At 45.2% G+C, this 19,206-nt stretch overlaps 1 pseudogene across 1 annotated transcript; it reads left to right on the top strand.

Moving 5' to 3' along the window:
• The first annotated feature begins 1,658 nt into the window (after positions 1 to 1,658).
• LOC310912730 (tenascin-N-like) lies at positions 1,659 to 15,740 on the top strand (annotated as a pseudogene). The gene is made up of 8 exons (XR_014592755.1): positions 1,659 to 1,670; positions 2,012 to 2,296; positions 2,782 to 2,875; positions 4,741 to 4,972; positions 13,242 to 13,279; positions 14,035 to 14,200; positions 14,852 to 15,015; positions 15,560 to 15,740. The product of XR_014592755.1 is annotated as a tenascin-N-like (transcript).
• The last annotated feature ends 3,466 nt before the right edge of the window (positions 15,741 to 19,206 follow it).

The following is a 19,206-nucleotide window of genomic DNA, read 5'->3' on the forward strand; positions in this document are numbered from 1 at the left end:
TTTTGCTATCAGTTACAGCCTTGCTGTGTTGGTTTTGCAGGGCCTGGTTTTTGGTAGTGGGGGCACTCAGGGGTGGCTGCTGTGAGAAGCTGCTGGAAGTTTCCACCATGTCCAGCAGAGCCAGTCCCTGCTGGCTCTGAGGATGGACCTGCTGCTGGCCTGGGCTGGGCCAGTGAGAGAGGCTGGAAATGCCTCTGTGATAACAGAATTTAGAAGAAAATCAGAACAAAGATGGGGGCAGTTGTAATTTTCCAGGCAGAGAAGAGGAGGAGGTGAGAACATGTGAGGGAAACAACCTGGAGGCACCAAAGTCAGTGGGGAAGGAGGGGCAGGAGCTGCTCCAGGTGCTGGAGCTGAGATTCCTCTGCAGCCCTTGGTGAGACCATGGAGGAGCAGCTGTGCCCCTGCAGCCCCTGGGGATCCACAGGGATGCAGAGATCCACCCACAGCCCCTGGGGATCCACAGGGATGCAGAGATCCCCCCACAGCCCCTGGGGATCCACAGAGATGCAGAGATCCACCCACAGCCCCCGGGGATCCACAGGGATGCAGAGATCCACCCACAGCCCCCGGGGATCCACAGGGATGCAGAGATCCACCCACAGCCCCTGGGGATCCACAGGGATGCAGAGATCCACCCACAGCCCCCGGGGATCCACAGGGATGCAGAGATCCTCCCACAGCCCCTGGGGATCCACAGGGATGCAGAGATCCACCCACAGCCCATGGGGAGGTGCCCAGGCTGGAGCAGGTGATCCTTGGAGGGGGCTGTGATCCCTGGAGGGGGCTGTGATCCAGTGGGATACCAGTGGACAGAGGGGCCCTGCTCCCAGGCTGGAGCAGCCTGTGCCTGAGGACTGCACCCCGTGGGAAGAGAGACCCAGGCCACAGCAGGTTTGAGAGGGCTGAGTGCCCATGGGAGTGACTCACATTGCAGCAGTTTTGGGAGGGCTGCTGCTGGTGTGAGTGGAGCTGGAGAAGGTCACAGAGAACTGTCTCCTGTGGAGGGACCCCACGGTGCAGCAGGGGAACAATTCCTCTCCCTGAGAAACAGCAGAAAACCTCGGTGATGAACTGACCCAAACTCCCATGGTCTGTCTCCGTGCACTGTTGGTGGGAAGAAGGGAAGGGTTGGAAGAAGAAAAGGTGTTTTATGGGCTTATTTTACTTCTCACTGTCCTCTGATTTTGTTAATAATAAACTAACTTTATACCTCTAAGTTGAGCCCGTTTTGCCCTTGGAGTGTTTTCTCCTGGTCCTTCTCTCAACTCATGGACCCTTTGTATAAATTTTTTCTCTCCTCTGCCCAGCTGTAGCAAGAGAGGGTGAGTGAGCAACTTTCTTGGGTGCCTGGTGTTTGGCCAGTGTCAAACCACAAAATTTGCTAATGAAATACAGCTGGTAGATTGTTTGATCAGCTTAGGATGAGGTCACTTGTAATTAAAATCAGGTAAACTTCATGGTAAACAGATACTCTCTATGGGCTGCTTTCAGGGTCTGCTTCAAGCCACTGAAGAGCTGTCTGTCTTATGGCAAAACAGCTAATGCATTGTTGATGTCCTGAAATGTCTTGTGTGCAGCATATTTGCCCAGGTCTCCTCCAGGCACCAAATATAAGTTTCCATCAGTTTCCATTCCTAGGTGCTTACTGTCCAAACATGTCTGCAGCAGTGAGTTCTCACAGTCTCTTCTCAGGACTGAATGAGCATGATCTTGCTGAGGTTTGGAGGTTGAGTGTGCAAAGGCTGTGTATTTGAAGCAGTCTCTTGAGAACTGAAATGTCCTTTGGTTAGCAGCTGATAAGATGCTATCTACTTGTACTTGGCAAAGACATTAAAAAGCTTGGTGATTTTGACATTTTTCCTGCTTCCAGCACAACAGGTGGGAGCGAGCTGAGAGCCAGCAAAGGCCAGAGCTGGACTGTTAGCATCGATAAAACTAAACCTGTTGAAGTAATGATTGTCCTTGCTTGACTCCTCAGTTTGGCTGAGGAAAATGTCTTGGGTCTCAGAGCAGGAAACTGGGCAGGGAAGGAGCATTGTTTAGTGACTTTTCTGTCTTCTATTTATCTTGTTGTGCTGATGCTGCTTCCCTCCATCTCTCTGCTGTCTTTCTCAGCCCAGTCTGCAGTGTCATCTGGGTGACAGAGGAGATGAAGTACTCCCTGGAAGTGGAGTGGGAGAACCCACCAACAGATGTGCATTATTACAAACTGAAGTTCGGATCCCTAGTGGAGATGGATGAAAAGCAGGTCACGGTGCCCCTAAGACCTTAGGAGCAGATAACAGCCTCACTGGTGAGTATTCATGGGTGTTCCAAACTGGGAAGAAGTGGCAGGAATGATTAACAGTCAGACTGTTAATCAGACTGAGACAATTCTCTCATGTGCGAATGTTCAGTGAGATCTATTTGGATTCCCCTATCACATAAGGAGGGGTGTCTCCACAGGGAGAAATCTATGCTCTGTAGATAGCAAGTTTCCAGGCATATTCATTCATTTAATTCTGTCCTTGTTAGGAAAAAAGTGCATTCTTCTGTTTCAGAGCTGATATTACAGAAACTCCCACCAGCAGCAGTCAATATGCCTGCCCTAAGGACAAGCCTAGATCAAAGGTGCTATCAAAGCATTGAAAAGACAAAAAGCAAAAAGTTGGATAGAAATCTAAACTTTAAGTTCCCCTCTGCAGCAAATCTGGAGCTGGATAAACTAAACTAAACAGCTTTCTTCAAGAAAAGATGCCGTCTTCCCTAATTGTTGGTAATGCTCCCTTTTGCTCTTAGGTCTGAACCCTGAAACAGAACATGAGGCCACTGTCATACCTGGGAAAGACAACACAGAGGGGAAACCATCCTCAGTGACTGGCAGGACTGGTATGTGGAAAGTTGCTTTTACTACTGTAATGTTACTGCAAGGCTGGGGGACAGATCTTTCAAAATTCCAGCACAAAAGGTTCATAATTGACTGCTTCTTCATGGTCTGTGTATACCTTGTTTGAGCTTGCCTACATTGTATATTAAACACTAAAATCTAGGCCTGGCTCAGTCTTTTACTTTGATTTTTTTACATTAACTTCACTCTTAACTTGACTAACAGCTCCATCCAGACACAGGATAAGTGTAGTGAGTTAGCCTCCGTATGGAATAACAACTCTGTTGGCTAATTACCTGTCCTAAAGAAAAATGGCAGAATATTTTTGAGCTATTCTATTGCAAAAGAGACCTTGAAGAATTTTAAACTCCCATTCTACTTGCAAGATGCTGGAATTTCTGAAATTCATCTCTTAGAAAAGGGTAGGCATGCTGCTTCCAAAGACTGAAAAATTCCTTATCAGGCCTGACAATCCTGGGGTTGTTGTGAAAATTATTCCATTAAAATGAAGTTTATTTAAAACAACAAAACCTACAACCTTCCCATTGTCATTTCAAGGCTATTCTTCTGCCCTGTGTGGACTCTGATTATTTGGAACACCCTTGACTTGTGTTTTCAATCTGTTCTTGACAGACATGGGGGCTGCAAACTTCTTAAAAAAGGAAAATACTAACCCCAATGCTCATATTCTTATGTAACCCTTGGAATTTAGGAGACGCAAATAAGCAAATATCAGCTACTTCTTGGTACTTCAATACCACCAAGCTCTGATTCATCAGCAAAAATAGCAAAACCTTGGGGGAGTCTGAGAGACAGGTCTGCAGGGAAGGCAGAAAGGGAGGAGCAGCAGATGGCTGACAGTGGAGGCAGACAGGTAGACTCTGTACTTGGAGCTAGGAGAGGACAAGCCAGAAGGTTGATGCCAAAATGATTTTTGCTTTTATATATTCTTCATTTATTTGTAGCTCTGTAGACTATTGCTGGATAGTTATATAGCTCCTGGCTCACTCCAGCATTTTTCCTACTCTGATAGACAGAAAGACAAAACACATTCCAAAGGCCCCAGTCCTATTCTTGCTTCCTACGGGAACCAAGGACAAGCTCCTCTCCCAAGACACTTTCCTATAAAAAACTGGAAGAAGAGATGCTTCAGAAGAGTTTAAGCCAAGGGGGGGAGTTACCTCATCACCTGTGTTTCTAATTGGTGATTCTTGTCAGTTATGCTAATTTGCTAAACTTATAAAATTCTGTTTGTCCTATGTGAGGTGGGAATTTTTCATACTTGCCCCTGGAGACCTCCAATTAAAGAGCAGCTTTTATATTACCTCCTATATTAACATTGTCTCAAAAGTGTATTGTTTTATTTCTATATCTTCAAGGCATCTAGGTAATCCTCAAGCTGGTACCTGTGGAAAGCAGGACAAGTATCCTGCAAGCTCTGCCTGCAGAAAGAAATAAAAAGTTTCATCTAAATGGCAGAACATTCCTTCTTTGTCCTGGTTTCTCATGGATACCTTTCTTCAAAGGCTTTTGGGGGAAACCTAAGTGAGTGTTTTACCTGGCCAAAGCAGTAAGGCAAAAATAAAGGAAATATCAACATGGAATGGTTTGAGTTCAAAGGGACCTTAAAGATGATCTAACCTAACCCCCTGCCATGGGCAGGATACCTTCCCCTATCCCAGGGTGCTCCAAGCCCCATCCAGCCTGGCCTTGGACACTTCCAGGGATCCAGGGGCAGCCACAGCTTCTCTGGGCACACTGTGCTAGTGCTTCACCAGACTCCCAGGGAAGAATTTCTTCCTAACATGCCATGACAGGGATTTCAGTGGTTTAATTCGACTGGAGATAGCTAATCCTGCACTTTGAAATACTGTCTCTACCAATGTGACAACTGACTGAGTGACAGAAGATACTGTCACTGTCTCATGGAATAAAGTGGAGGCTCCCTTAGACAAGTACATGGGGAGATACACCTCAGCTGATGGAGACACCAAGGAAAATGGTGGGCAGTGAAAATGACATGATCACCTTACTGGATCTGAAGCCAGACATGGAATATGTCACTGACATCTGGCCAGAGAAGGGCCCCAGAGGAGAAGGAAGGCAAGCACCAGAACTGTGACAGATGAGCTGTAGCAGCACTGCAGGGAGCTGAGTTTGAAATTCAAGCTACTTCATCAATTTTACTTGTTTTGGTAAAGCTTCTCCTGCTTTGTACACATTTTTAGTGGGGAAAAAAAATCCATGTAATTCTTATTAGTGTGGCTGAACAGGTCTCCAGCTCAGTTTAAGATCCTGAGTCCTGTTGTGGACAGGCTCTATGGCAAGGAACCAGTTACTATTAGTACAGAGAATAGCCAGAGCCAAAACTCAAACCTCATAACCACCTGGAATGTGTAATTCAGGCCTTGCCCTTAAATGCCATAAGCCATATCCAAGCATTTCTTTGGGTGACTCTTGTAGCATTTCCCAACAGGACAGGAGGCTCATGCACATTTCAGATAGATGCTCATGGCAGAGTGTTTGTTAAAAAGGAAAATATGTTCATTTGGAGAATAACAAATTAAGAAACATGTGGGAAATCACATTTCCCAAATAGTGTATTTGCTTGCTGTCCTTTGGTGACAGAGAGTCTCCATGGGAAAGGTCCTTACAACTGAGTCTGTAACTGGATTGGGAAACTTCTTGAATCACTGTCGTAATGAAATTTTACAATCCAGCAATCCATGTGAGACTATGAGTATGGAAGCAGTTTCTACTGACTATTGATAAATAGTCTTATATATGTGCAAGGTGCATTTCTTCACAAAAAAATATCTGGAGGAATGTTTGGGGTGCTCAACTCAGGCTGTAACCAACAAATTTAAGCATATAAATTGGACTGCACATAACAGGAGCTGCCTCAGGGGAGTTTGTAGGACTGTCTGGAGCTCTCTCAGGAGGGGAGCAGTCAAACAGTGATGAAGCTCAGTCGGTCCCCTACTTTCAAGTTGGTTCATTGTCTCGAGGGTAACCAGCCCCTCCCTGGTGCAGGTGACTGACTGGGCACCTCCTGGACCATGCAGGGAGTTCAGTAGTGAAAGCACTGCATATGCAGAGCAGCACAGTCTGTACCCACCTGCAGTGCAATTAGACCTCAAGAACAAACTTGATTTTCATATCACACAAGAAAATAATTTGTTTCGTTTGCCTTGCCACAGGTGAGCATCTCACACTGCTAACAAGCTGAGCTGTGATTATTCAAATTCCTAGTTCCCAGCATGTGCTGCTCTAGGGTGGTACAAACAAGCCTCAGCATCTTTCATTAAAATGAAAAGTAATGTATTTCATCTCACAAAAGAACTGAGATTAGTACATGCAGGTGGAAAATCACAACTTTTACCGTAGCTAATGTGTGGTAAATCACAGTGCAGCTAAGCTGGTGTGTGGTAAATTACACTGTAGCTGTTGTGCATTTGTGCCCTGGAATTTAGAGTCTCCAGCAGAATAAGACATGCTGTTCCAATAATTTGAGAGGCATCTGCAAGACCTTTGCTGCTCAGGCTGCCAAGATGTATTTAGCAGTTCAGTGAATTAAGAAATCTTAACCAACCAAACAAAAAAACCCTCTGTAGAGGTTGTGGGTTGTAGGGCTGTCCTCAAAGGGCCACATTACTGCAGGCTCTTGTGATACAAACTTAGGACTCCTGAAGTCTAGTGTTGTGTTTCCATCTGAGAATTGGGCAGAGAAAAGATTGTAACAGTGGGAGGAATTTCAAAGTGACAGATAGCTGCATTTCACAAATTCTGAGCAGGTGATTTGGAATTTTTTTGGTTAATTCCCAGAACAGCTTGGGCAAGATGTTGTTGTGATCTTCAGAAAGCAAAACCACTAGCACCATATCCTGGCTGGGCTCAGTATCTACCTGGGCTCAGTGGCTGTGCCTTTGTTGCTCCCAAAGAAAGAGTCCTGCTCTCATAGCTGTGAGGAGGAGACTTAAACCCAGCTGCAATACCTCAGAATTGGGCACCCTCACACTTGCTAGTTCAGGCCCATCCTTGGCAAGAAATAAAGGATGAGAGGTGGAAGAAATCAGCAGGGCCCATGAGGAGAAGGAGTAAGAGTAGGCCTGTTTGGACACCCATGCTTTTCACTCAGCTGTTCCACAGCAGCAGCAAGCCCAGAAAGCAGCAGCCCACCTGACCCACTGCAGGGCTGAGGGATAAGTGACCTGCCAAAGCTCAGCCACCTTGGCACGGACGTGCAGATATGGTCACCAAGGTACCAAGAATGGCAGGACATGGAAGCAGTTAGCACACACCTACTTTGTCTTCCTTGCACTGTATCCAGCAGTACAAAATTATTTGGCCCCACGAATACCCAGTGGTGACTCACTTATTATCACTCAGTGGTTATTTACACTGCATGATCAAAACACAGTTAACAGCTAAAGATAAAACTTCTGTTAGATTTACCCTTTTAGGCTGGAGAGAAAAAAATAGGCTTTTGGATACACAAAACCTCATTTGGGTCTTTAGACATAGAATCATTTCCCAAATTTCATCTGTTTTTCCAAATGTATTAAATAGTCTAATAAAACACACTACCTCTGGCTATAAAACTTGTGTTGTCTGTGTGTTTAGACCATCATAATTACCACAGCACTATACTAAAACTTCTAATAATTACGACTTTTTCTTATAAAAATTGACAGCCCAACTGTCAACAACAACAAGCATCATCACAGAGAGATTCTAATTATCTCAAGGTTCTACAAACAGGTCATGTTGTAAATGCTAACAAGGATTAGGGTAAACAAAACCCTTACAGCAGTGTCTCTTATGTGTTTGTGTAACCTTATTTTAACTGGCTGATTTGTTTATCCTTCATCATGCAATAAGAAAATACTCAGCTCCTTTAGATGAAGAAATTGAAGAGCAGAAAGGTTAACAGCATGCAGGCCATCTTCTTTTTTGCAATAGAATGAGTAATCATGGTTCCTCAGTTGTTCTTGTGCTGCCAGTCCTGGTTAAGGATGTGTAGTGATCTCCTTAATGTGTTTCCTGTTTATAACAACACTGTAAATCTGAACACTGGAATCCACTCAAAGTGGTGGCAGGCATGACAAGACTCATCTCTAGGTCAGGGACTTGCTGGAGGGAGATGAATAAATGTGTACCTGGGTCACCCTGGCCTCTTAACAGAAGAGCTTTGATTGTTCTCTCACTTTCTGGACAGATGACATGAATGTGTGCTTTGGAGGCTTGTGACCATGACAAAACAGGAAAGTAACAGTATCATGCTTTGTAAGGGCTTTTCTGTCCAGGTCAGGACTAGCTGTGCTGTTTCCCAGGAAAACATCCACCAGAATTAAAGACAGACCTTTTAAACCACCTCAGACCTTGTCACCTTTCAGATTTGTGCGTGCAATCAATGTGTGATCAGAAATAGGACTTGAAAAAGGAAGAAATAGCAAGGCCCATGAGGGGAAGCAGTGTCACAGGTCACAGCAGAGCCTGACTATGACAGCCTGTGTTCTTTGCTTTTAACTGTCTATGCAGAAATGGACAGCCTGGCTCACCTGGTGACTGACCAAGTGACAGAAGACACAGCCACCACCTCCTGGGACAGGAGCCCAGACTCTCATAGATGGGTACATGGTGAACCACACCTCTGTTGGTGGTGACACAGAGGAGATGGAAGTGGGGAAGAACAAGACTACCATGACTCTGACAGGACTGAAACCTGGCATTGAATATGTCATCTTTCTCTGGGCAGAGAAAGGAACCTGACAGAGCAAAATGATCAGAACTGAGGCAGTGGCAGGTATTCCAAAGAATCTTTGTGCTTCACCATGACACTGTGTTGAGGAGCTGTTCTCAGTTCTGGCCTGTTTTCTCCTGGCCTGCTGCAGATCATTTATGCCCAGACACAAGTTCAGCTACTGTCCCTCATAAGTATAGTATTTAATGAATCAAGGGAGGAAACACCCTTATTTTAATAATCTTTTTGTGAAAGATGGAAGAGTAGGAAATGGTTTGAGCCTGGATAAAGTCTCTTAACTATCAGTAGTTCCATCTGTGTAATCAAGGTTTTTGCTTGCAGAAGTTGGCTGCTTAGCCAGGTTGACGCCTACCTGATGGGCAGAGGGCATTGCTAGTGCTTTCTGGAAATGAGGGAGAGATGGGGCAGGACACAGGTCTTACTATCCAGATGAGTTTGAAATCAGATGTAGTGTGCATCATCGGTGTCTGGGCATGGAAAAGAAGAAAGCAGAGCAAGAGGGTATGCAAAAACACTGTCATGAGTGGCCTGTGGAAGTGCTGGAGTGTGATTTTGCAGCTGTGGAAGGAGGAATGTTGTTTCACATGATGAAGTAGCTCTGAGTATGTTCTTTGGGTATTTCTTTTACTGAGGACTTCCTTTCTCACCTCACAGCTCAAGAAGAGATATTTGCAGGAGACATTGATAAAGGGGAGCAGGTTGTTGGTGCTGCCTCAGGCTTTCACATCTTTTTCTTTGCCAAACTGTATCCACATTATCCAGGCACTGACACTGACAGGTAATGTGGGCAGAAGGAAAAGGAAATGGGGTGGAAGCTGTGCATCAACACAGGCAGGCATCTGGAACAACCACAAAACCATGGCTGAAATGCAAAGAGTAGACTTACTTCAATACTTCACTGATTGGAGGATCCCCATGCAACCCCTGGGCAGAGACACACGGGCAGGTATGCCAGCACCATTAGGCTCAGTCCCATTTTTCAAGGGCCCATGGACATGTCCTTTACCTGAGCTTTGATCTCCTCTTTTCCAAAACAGGGAGCTTAAGTCTGTGAGAGTACTTCCAAGTCTCTCCAAACACCTACATTATCTCTACACAGAAATTCTACTTCTCAAAACAGACAGAGGATAAACAACAGTAGGCATAATATATGGGGCTTCCAGACTGTTACTCTTCAGGCCTGAGCACTACCAGCTGCAAGGTCTCTGAATGTACCATCCTCCTCAGCATTATTCCACTGTTAACCCTTTCCTCCCAGCAGAAGGATCCTGCTCCCTTGTTTTATGTTTTATGAGTACTTTCTGCATTGCTGCACAGTGGTAGCCCCACTTAAATCATTACATTTAGTAATTTAAATACATGCATACAGTGTATATAACATAGCTGAGACTGCTGCTGTAGATGATTATAGAAGAGGCAGATGTCATAACGCAAGAGTGCTTGCAGCTGATGGTCCTTCTTTCACTAGTCCTTAATCAAAAGCATGCAGTGCTTTATGTGCTGCTATCAAGCCTAACAATAGCAGGTTTAACAACGAAAATGAAACCATTTTAGAATTTGAGAGAGTTAAAAATAATGGCCTGCCCTTTGACTTGTGACCTTAGGCCAGTCCTAGGAGACTGCTAAGCAGGCTCAAATCTATTCTGTTCAGTTAGCCATAAGGACTGTGATGTACTGGGAACATTTGGGGTTACTCTATATCCATTGACCTTCCTAATGTTGTTTTTTCTGGTTTATGAATTCATCTGGTGTGACACAGAACAGTTGAAGTTTGGATATAGGGCAAGATGCCAAAGAGTTCCCCAGTGCTTACAGAGATGAAGGGCAGCTGATGGGGACAAGTCTTGAGGCTAAAAGGCTGGACCAATCTGAAACCAGAAATTCAAGGAGAGTTTCAGCAAATTGAAATGTTTTTTTTCTTGAACAAGCATGAAAATGGAGGCAACTGGAAATTTCCCATGAAGTGAAACTACAGAGAGGGAATGCATTTAACATTAGTAGTGATATTTTTAAAATATCTGCACAAAACCAAATGATACCTCTGCTAAAATAATACAACTTCTGAGGAAAAAACGAATACGTTTTCTCAAGGTGCTGGCTGATTACTCCTAGCATTAAAGCTGGCTGTGGCAGGGAGCTGCCCTGTGGTGGCCCCCTGCACCCACGGGAACTGGCCTTTAAGGGCAGAGCTGTGAGACTGCAGCCTCTGAGGCTGCCCTTCCCATCCCTCGCTGCTTGGGATGGATTTGGTACCTCTTAGCTCCCTCTCCTGTCCAGCTGGAGATACATATGTAGCAAACTTGTCTGAGGAGGTTTCTGGGTTGTTTCACTTAAAGCAATTGTTTAGTGCTCCCCAAATGAAGCACAAGTTCATCAGATAATGGATTATTAATTAGCTCATGAGCCGGCTGTAAGGTTGTAATGAATAGAGAGTGTTTTAAACAACATGGGCTCTGAACTACAGTGCTACTGTCCCTGCTCTTATATTTGGTGTTTTGATTTCTTCCTCTCTGCCTTTTTATCTGCTTCAAGCAGTAGCACCGTGCATGAGGAGTGCAGCATTTCCTGGGAGGAGCCAGCCTGCTCGACTCTTCTCATTTATCTAAGACAGACAAAGCATGGCCTTGTGTTTTTTCCGTGGCCTTTTCTCGACTGCATTATTTCACTGATGCATTATAATCGTTGTTATGCTTATCCTCATAGCATTCTTCAAGGCCTGGAAAGTTTTGTAGCCTGGTTTATACAGAAAGGGCAGACAACGTGCCCATAGTTCTCCAGGGAGATTTGTGGAAGAGCAGGAAATGGAGATAAATTATTCATTTATAGTGATATAAACACAGGTGTACTTCAGGGCTGGAGCACTCTTCTGAGCCCAGCAGTGCCCGCCAAGGACCTCCTCTGTACAACTTGGAAAGCCACTAAAACCTTACTCATCAAATTGTTTCCTTAAGATGTTCCCAAAATATATAGAATATAGCAAGCACAGGATAAAGATTAGGAATAAACTGGTTCCAGTGTTGCTACTTTTAACATAGATTTAAAAATTGGATTTATCTTGAGGCAAGAACTGCAGCGCCCTTGCTGGCACCTCATAAGACACTTTTTGACAACTGCTGTTAACTGGCATTGCATTAAAATAATTCTATTCTCCTTCTTGTGCTGACCTTGGGCAGTCTGACTGCTCAGGAAAAGACTGGCCAAGGCTTTGATGCCAGTGAAGGAGCTGGTATCCCATATCCAGCACAGACTGAACTGTAAAGCTCTGGGTTTCTTTGTATTCCTGCATTTATTAAAGAAAACTGAACCATGACAACAACAAAGCCTGTTAAGTCATTCTTCATCTGCAGTAGGGGGAACAAAGGGTAGAGGCTCTCAGCAGCCCACATTAGAGCTGTGCTCCAGGACTGGGCATAGAGTCTAAACCTGTCCTATCTGTGAGTGCTCCTCAGAGATGAGTCTGATGGAGACTCCTCAGGCACACGTGTGAGGAGCTCCTGGACACTGCACAGCTGAGCCAATTGCTAGGCTCACAGAACATCCCAAACCAGACGTGGAGAAGCCTTGCAGTGTTTGGGCCAGGCTTCTGTTGCTTGCTGGCTATGAAGGCCACTGGCTGACTTTCAGGCAACTGCAGTTCAGCCCAAGACCTGCACTGCAGTTGGTGTTTTTCATTTATGCAGTGGTGTTGCAGGACTTCCTCTCTGCCACAGAAGAGCTTATCTGTTCTATCAGCTGGTGCATAGCTCAGGGCACCTTCCCCCCTTATAGGAATCTGCTAATTGGTGAGATAACCCAAGCTGGACATCTCTCTTGTAGTGAGTTATCTCTGGCACCAGGCAGGTGGAATTCCCAGCTGACCATAAACATTTTGCCTTGAGAGCAGACTGAAGAGAGATAAGCCTTGAATTCCTGACTGACAGACACTTCACTTTACAAACTATAAAAGCTACACAAAACTTTCACAAAGGAGAAGTCTTTTGCACATTCCTTGGAAATTCGTGGGGACCTCTCGTCAAAGTTTGAGATGCTAGCCCTGAGTTACTCCTCCAGAAGTTGAGTGAAAGGAATATATGTACCCTATCATCAGGTGGTGATAGACTATGTTGACTCCTAATGTATACTATTCCTTTCTAGCTATAATATAGGTACCTTTACATTGTGCACTGTTTCTGTGCTTCTCTTCTTGTCCAGATGAGCTTCCCAAGGTGATGTACCTCCTCCTGCTTTGCTGATGGACAATTTCTGCTCTGTTCACACAGTGAGTTTCCTCTACTAATACCCCACAGACTGCAGCCAGGTGGAGCAGAATAGAAATACCTCTAGCAGCATGTACACCACTTATCTGAAGAGGGGTGGAAGAGGCAGGTGGATGGTGAGTGAGGCTCTGCTCCTCTCCCTGCTTTTTGATGAATGTAATCCCATGGACATGACACAAATGTTAGTTGAGGCTCCTTTCTCTCTGCTGCACTCCTGTGTTTCAGGTCCTTCCTGAACGGAGTAGCATGTCTTAGGGAGGGTGGTGGATGCTGATGTAGCCACAGTCTGAGGTTATGTGTGTGTAGAGTTAATGCAGTTCAGTCTGATGCCTGTCAGTGTTTTCATTGCCAGAGCTGTGAGCATGCACCTCAACTCTGGCCACACAGGAGGTGCTGAGTGACTCAAAGGAATCTGAAGGCAGAAGCACGGGTGCTTTGAGGTGGGGCGTGTGTGTGAGTGTGGAGGAGTGAGGTCTGAGGTTCTCTGATAGCAATCTTCCTAAACAACTAGAGAAAAATATTACCTTTTTCACCTTTCAGTGATAAGTGATTTTCTCCACTGAAATAAATTGTGTCTTACTGCCAAGCCCCTCTGATCTTGGTGAAGTTTAGGAACCCAAATGCTTTGTGGATCTTGTCTAAGCTTGTTTTGTCTGAGTGTTCAGATCACGCTCAGATTTGTGGGAAGTAAACTGTAAAATTTGTACAACAAAGTATTTGCCCCAGTGCTTATGTACAGCCAGAAAATGCAGAGTGTGTGTGTGAATCAGAGAATCAGAGAACTGTGCGTGAATCAGAGAATCCAGCATTAAATAGGGCAAAGTTTTTGGAGTAAGAGCCTTTAAATAGTCTGGGAAAAATAATGTTGCAGTACAGCCAATCTTGTGCTGGTTAAGGTTGTTTGTTTTTTCTGATATTTCTGTCTCTTGCCAGAAACTGAGATAAGACAGCATAAACTTGGCAAATTATCATGAAGCCACAAGCAGAGGAGGAGGCGGCAGGAAATAGCTGATTTAACCAAAATGGTCATGGGGTGAGGGTCTAAGACTGAAAAGGTGAACAGGCTTTAAAGAGTAATTGTCTCTTTACACTTTAAAGTGTAATTACTCTTTACACTTTTAAGAGTAATTGTCTTTTATTTCTAGGTCTTGACAAGCTGCACAACCTCATGAGCTGCAGCTCCATCTGCTACGAGCTCCATGTGGATTTGTGGACAGCCAGCAACTCTGTCTGTGATGTCTATGACTTCTTCCAGGTTGCCTCAAGCAGGGACAGATACAGGCTGTCAGTGAGGAATTAGAGGCAGTGCTGGTGAGGAGGGCCTTGTACTGCTACTGTCTCTGCAAAGGGAAGCAAATTCTGGGACCTGTGGTTTCATTTTGCCAGTAGCGTGGGAGCTCCTTAGGTCAGGTTGGATCACATGTGGTTCTCTTGAGGAGAAAAATCTTCCTACGGAGGCTGAGAGTGCCCCCATGGGCCTGCCTCATGCTGAAGACAGGAGAAAGAGTTGCTTGTTCATGGGGAAGAGAGGGCTCTGTGACCCAGGGAAATTCCTGAAAAGGCAACCTGGGAAGTTTCCACAAGGTAACCTGTGCTGATGGGGAAGCAGCTTCTGGGGCTTCCCAGCTGAGAGGGAATAAAAGTGTCTTTTATTCAGATGGGAGTTTGCTCAACAGCAGTGCTGGCTTCTTCCACTGGTAAATCCACTATTGCTCTTGTGTCCATAGTTTTCCATTTATCCTCTAATACCTTCTTGCCATAAGGTTTAGCTCTTCAGCTGGGAGGATCCACCCCTTGGGCCTGCCCTCTAAAACCAGTGCTTTAGAGATTTATGTCCAGACCTATCCTGTGCTGTGGTTTTTCCCCTGCCAGGCCTCCTGTGTCCCACCAGAAGGGTGGGTAAGCCCTCAGGCTGAGCAGCTGTAGTAACTTACTATCTGTGTCTTTGATCCCTTCTTTTAGGGGATGCAAGGACCTACCGCAGTGGCTGGAAGTTCACAACGTGGGACAGGGACAATGATGTGGCTCTCGGCAGCTGTGCCCTGAGGCACCACGGTGCATGGTGGAATAAGAACTGCCACCTGGCCAACCTCAACAGGAAGCACAGGGAGAGCAGTCACAGTGAGCTGAGCAGCAGAGCTGGTGTGCTGATTATCTCTCCATAGCATGAGAAAACTCATGGAAGGAGTGTCTTACCTTGGAGCAGGAGGGATTGCCCTCCAACTCATTTCATTAGAAAGCAAAATGATCCCTAACAAAACTTATACCTCTTACTCTCTCCTCCCTGGATCCAGAGGACCTGAGCTCATGGCTCCCTGCATCTTGAGGTGGAGCTGTCATGATTTCTGAGGGCAACACTTAAAGGAACACTCCCTAGGAACCACACTGGGATGCTTGCTCACTGTCTGATGTAGCCTTTCCCTTGGTTTTTAGTGCATGCCTTGGGGTACATCTTGCTGTACAGGCTTAATTTGGGATTGAAGATGGCTCAGTCCTGTTATGTTCCAAGCTAGACAGAGGTTTGATCTATATTAAGAGTGTCTGAAAGACTGATTATAATTAAAGTCTCTGTTTATTGGAGGGCTAAATGGTATTTGAGGTGGGCAATGATAGAGTCCTAGCACCTGGTCTGGGTACTTTAGTAAGAGAAATTCCTTGGTGTTTTCCCAGGATGTGAACTGGGAGTCATGGAAAGGACATGAATTCTCCATCCCTTTTATGGAGATGAGGATCCATCCTCAGTCTTCCAGTAATGAGCCAATCTTGGGGAGGAGGAAGAAGTCTTTATCAGAGAAGAAGAAAAAGATCAGGACTTAAATAGAATGCTCTGCAGAACAATATCCAAAGGTAATGATTCAGTATTTCTTAACAAAGTTTGATTCAGACAGCTTTCTCCAATACAGAGGAGAAAATAGCTGCCTACTGTGCACCCAGGGACATCTGGATCTGCAGGCCAACCTGCTACCAGCCTTTGGAGTTCCTGGTGGGTGATGTTCCAGAGACTAGGAGGGGATTTGTGGGGCATCCTGCTTGTAGATTCTCTGGTTGGATAAGCATGACAAGGACCTGTCTGATCCAAGACATCAACTTCTATGAACTTTATGTAAAACAAGCTCTAACTGGGCTGCAGACTCTTCTTAATTCCATCTTTCTCTGGTGGCATCTAATTCAGACTTACAAAAATAAATTTGAACCTACCAACAAATAATAGCCCCCTAATTTACATCAGAGCAAATTTTTATGAGACTATTTCTTCTTCCTCTTTTGGTCTGCAGTTCTCCTCATTATTTGGGCACATTCCCTATTCTTCCTGCAGAACTGGGTTTTGGGAAATGCTGCCAGTCTGCTGGCAAGGCTCATTAACCCATGTGTGTTGTGTAGAGTGGCTTCTTCAGCCTCCAGTATCACATCTCTCTATTTAGCCTGTGTCATGTTTCCTAACCCAGAGAAAAACCTAAGGAGATGTGCAGTAGATTGATGTTCACACTCCAGGGTGAGGCCCAGAACAGGGTGAATGTAAGGTCCACTCCCCTCCAGGCTGTGCTCACCATCCCAGAACCTGCCTTTCTGTACTGCTTGCTTACAGACAATTAACCAAATTCCCTATGCAACTGTTCCATCTGCTGCCTTCTGCTTTTTCATCAGCAGTGTGGCAGGTAGTGATGCTGAAATGATAACACTTGTCATCCACCTCTAAAATGAGCATCTCTTGGAGTTAAACTGATCCTGCCTGCCCCAGTGCATAGTTTCACATTTGACTGCTTTTTTTCTTTTTTCTTTTTTTTTTTTTTTTTTTCTTTTTTTTTTTTTTTCTTTTTTTTTGTGTCACATCTGTAAAGGTGAGGTTTATTTACTTTCCCTGAGAAGATATTAAAATTCTGGGCAGCCAGCTCCAGCCAGGGAAGAAGTATGAGCTAACCAAATGCTGCTTGCTCAAAGGCTTCCTTGTCTGAGCACACTGGGATATGGTTGTCCCATGTCTTAATGACCTTTTCCATCACAGTGCTTAGTTGAGTAATACATTCTAAAGAATCCATCCCAGACTTTGGAGAAAGTAATACAATCACAAATAAAGGAGGTCTTAAAATATTTCTGTCTTCTTTGCTCTGGTTGGTAGAATTATTTTGCTTCCTATTCAGGTATTTTACACAAAGTTGAATCATTGCCCAGGCTTGGAGTGGCACTGTGCAGATCAGGTCTTTGGGATCTGCTCCAAAACAGGGATGGGGACTGTGCTCTCTTTGTGGCTTAACTCTGTGCAAGGGCTTAACTGATCTGTGCTTGCTAGGACCTGGCTGAGGAGAGCCATTTAGCGAGTTCTCTCTCAAAGCTGAGGACTAAATTCTTCCTTTCAGGGCTGTGCCTCTTGGGTGGGCAGGTGGGCAGAGACTTGTCTGAGCTGTGTTAGAACATCCTTGCCCTGGTTTGGGTGAAGGAGGAGACTAATGCTGAGAGGAGTAGAAAGGAAAATTGCACTTGAAGTTTTTTGCAGGCTCTGTGCTAAGAGCACGAGGGAAGGACGGGAAAATGATGAGGGCTCTTTACTGTGAAGTGTTTTCTCCCAGTTGCCCACTTGTCTGTAGGCAAGGACAGATTTCAGTTTGTTATTCAGTTAAAGGACCCAGTGAAGTCGTCAGGAAGGTGGCTGAGAGGGAGAAGAGGACTAGTCTTCACACACATCCACTCAAAAAAGTAAATGTATGCTCTAAAAAACAACAGGCATGATTGTTACCTGTGACTTTCCTGTGCAGCAGCAAAACATAATCCCATCCTAAAGCTGAATCCCACCCGGGAGCAAGGAATATTCTCTTAAGCGGTATAAGCTATGTTTTTTGAGCTAAAGGCAAATGAGGCACCTTATTTGCAGTTTCTGAGGAGGGTCTATCTGTCACTCATAATGCACCTCTCTCACCAGGAAGGGCAAAGTGACAGGAAAACCATTGCAAAAAGTCAGTATTCCCCAACAGCCACAGGGTGGCATTGTCTGTTCACACAGGAGATACTTCCCGGTATCCAGCTGGCCTCTGCGAAAGGACCTTTTTGGGGTTAACTAGAGCCTGTGCTACAGCCTGGGAAGCTGGGACTGCTCAGATTATGCAGTTTGTTTGCCTTGAGGAACTGGCTGTTCTGGTTTGGAGGCTCAGGATGGTTGGCATAGTCCCATAAAAATGTCATATCCCTTTACTACCCTTGTTGCTGTAAATGTGGCCCTGTAACAGTGATGCTGGAAAGCCAATACATTCTCAAAACCTTTGCCTCGTTCTGAGATCACTTAGAAGTTGATATACTGATTTGCAACACACCTGGGGCAGAATTTGAATCCCAGAAGAATCCTCACTGCTTTGGCATTGCTGTGTTGATGAGGATTATCCTGTAGTTGGGTCCTACCAGCCAAGACCCCTCTGTTGTGACATATCTGCTGTTTCTGGGACGCCAGAGAAATGTTGCTGTATTTACGCAGGAAGAGGAGGGAAAGGATGCCTCTTCCCAAAGATAACTGTGTTTCTGTATTGCTGTGATTTGGAGAGGAGCCTGAAGTGTCTTAACTGCACTGGACACTTGCTTGGAAAGAAGTGCTGTTACTTTTGGCCACTGCTCTATGCTTTGTTGGCTGAATAAATAGTGGAATGGTCAGTGAAGATCAAATTCTTCACTCAGAGAGGGATTTAATGGGCATTTTGCTTCCCTTCAATCTTTCAATCTGCTCCAGGATTTTCATCTCAGCCTCTGCATATTTCTAACTTAGGACCCTGGAACTATCCTTTTCCCTTGTAGCCCAGGCTACCCAAGAACACCTTGCCCTAAATCCAGTGTCTAACATCTGGAGAGAAGCAAGAAGCTCCTTTCTGCTCCAGGAAGTGGGCCTCTGCCATTTCTAACTGCTCATCACTGCAGTCCTGCACTCCTTTTTCACAAGCCTCTTCCGGAGCCTCAGCTTTGTGGGCAAGGGACAGCTCAGTGCCTCAGCCGGCTGACAAACAGGTTTTTAATTTTTGCCCTCATGGAGGCAGAGCTCTGTGGTGTAGGATTTGGAAAGGCTCTGCCCAGCAAGCTGCAGACACCATGAAATAACTGTCTGATCAAAACCAACTGGGGTTAACTAGTCCATGCTGCTGATCCTCTGTAAGAAAAAACAAACCTGCAGCCCACCTCCCACAGCACAAACACACCTTTTGTTCTTCCCACTACTTCTTGCCCTTGGGTAGGGGTGCTTGGCTGTGCTCATTAACAAAGCAAGGCCATTAACTTTTAAGCTGTTTCTTTAAGAACAGGTCTCTTAAACTGCACAGCTGGCTGCAGGCAGAGACTGCACAACC

The sequence above is a fragment of the Zosterops lateralis genome (assembly GCF_965231275.1).
Source record: "Zosterops lateralis genome assembly, chromosome: 9".
Classification (NCBI taxonomy): Eukaryota; Metazoa; Chordata; class Aves; order Passeriformes; family Zosteropidae; genus Zosterops; species Zosterops lateralis.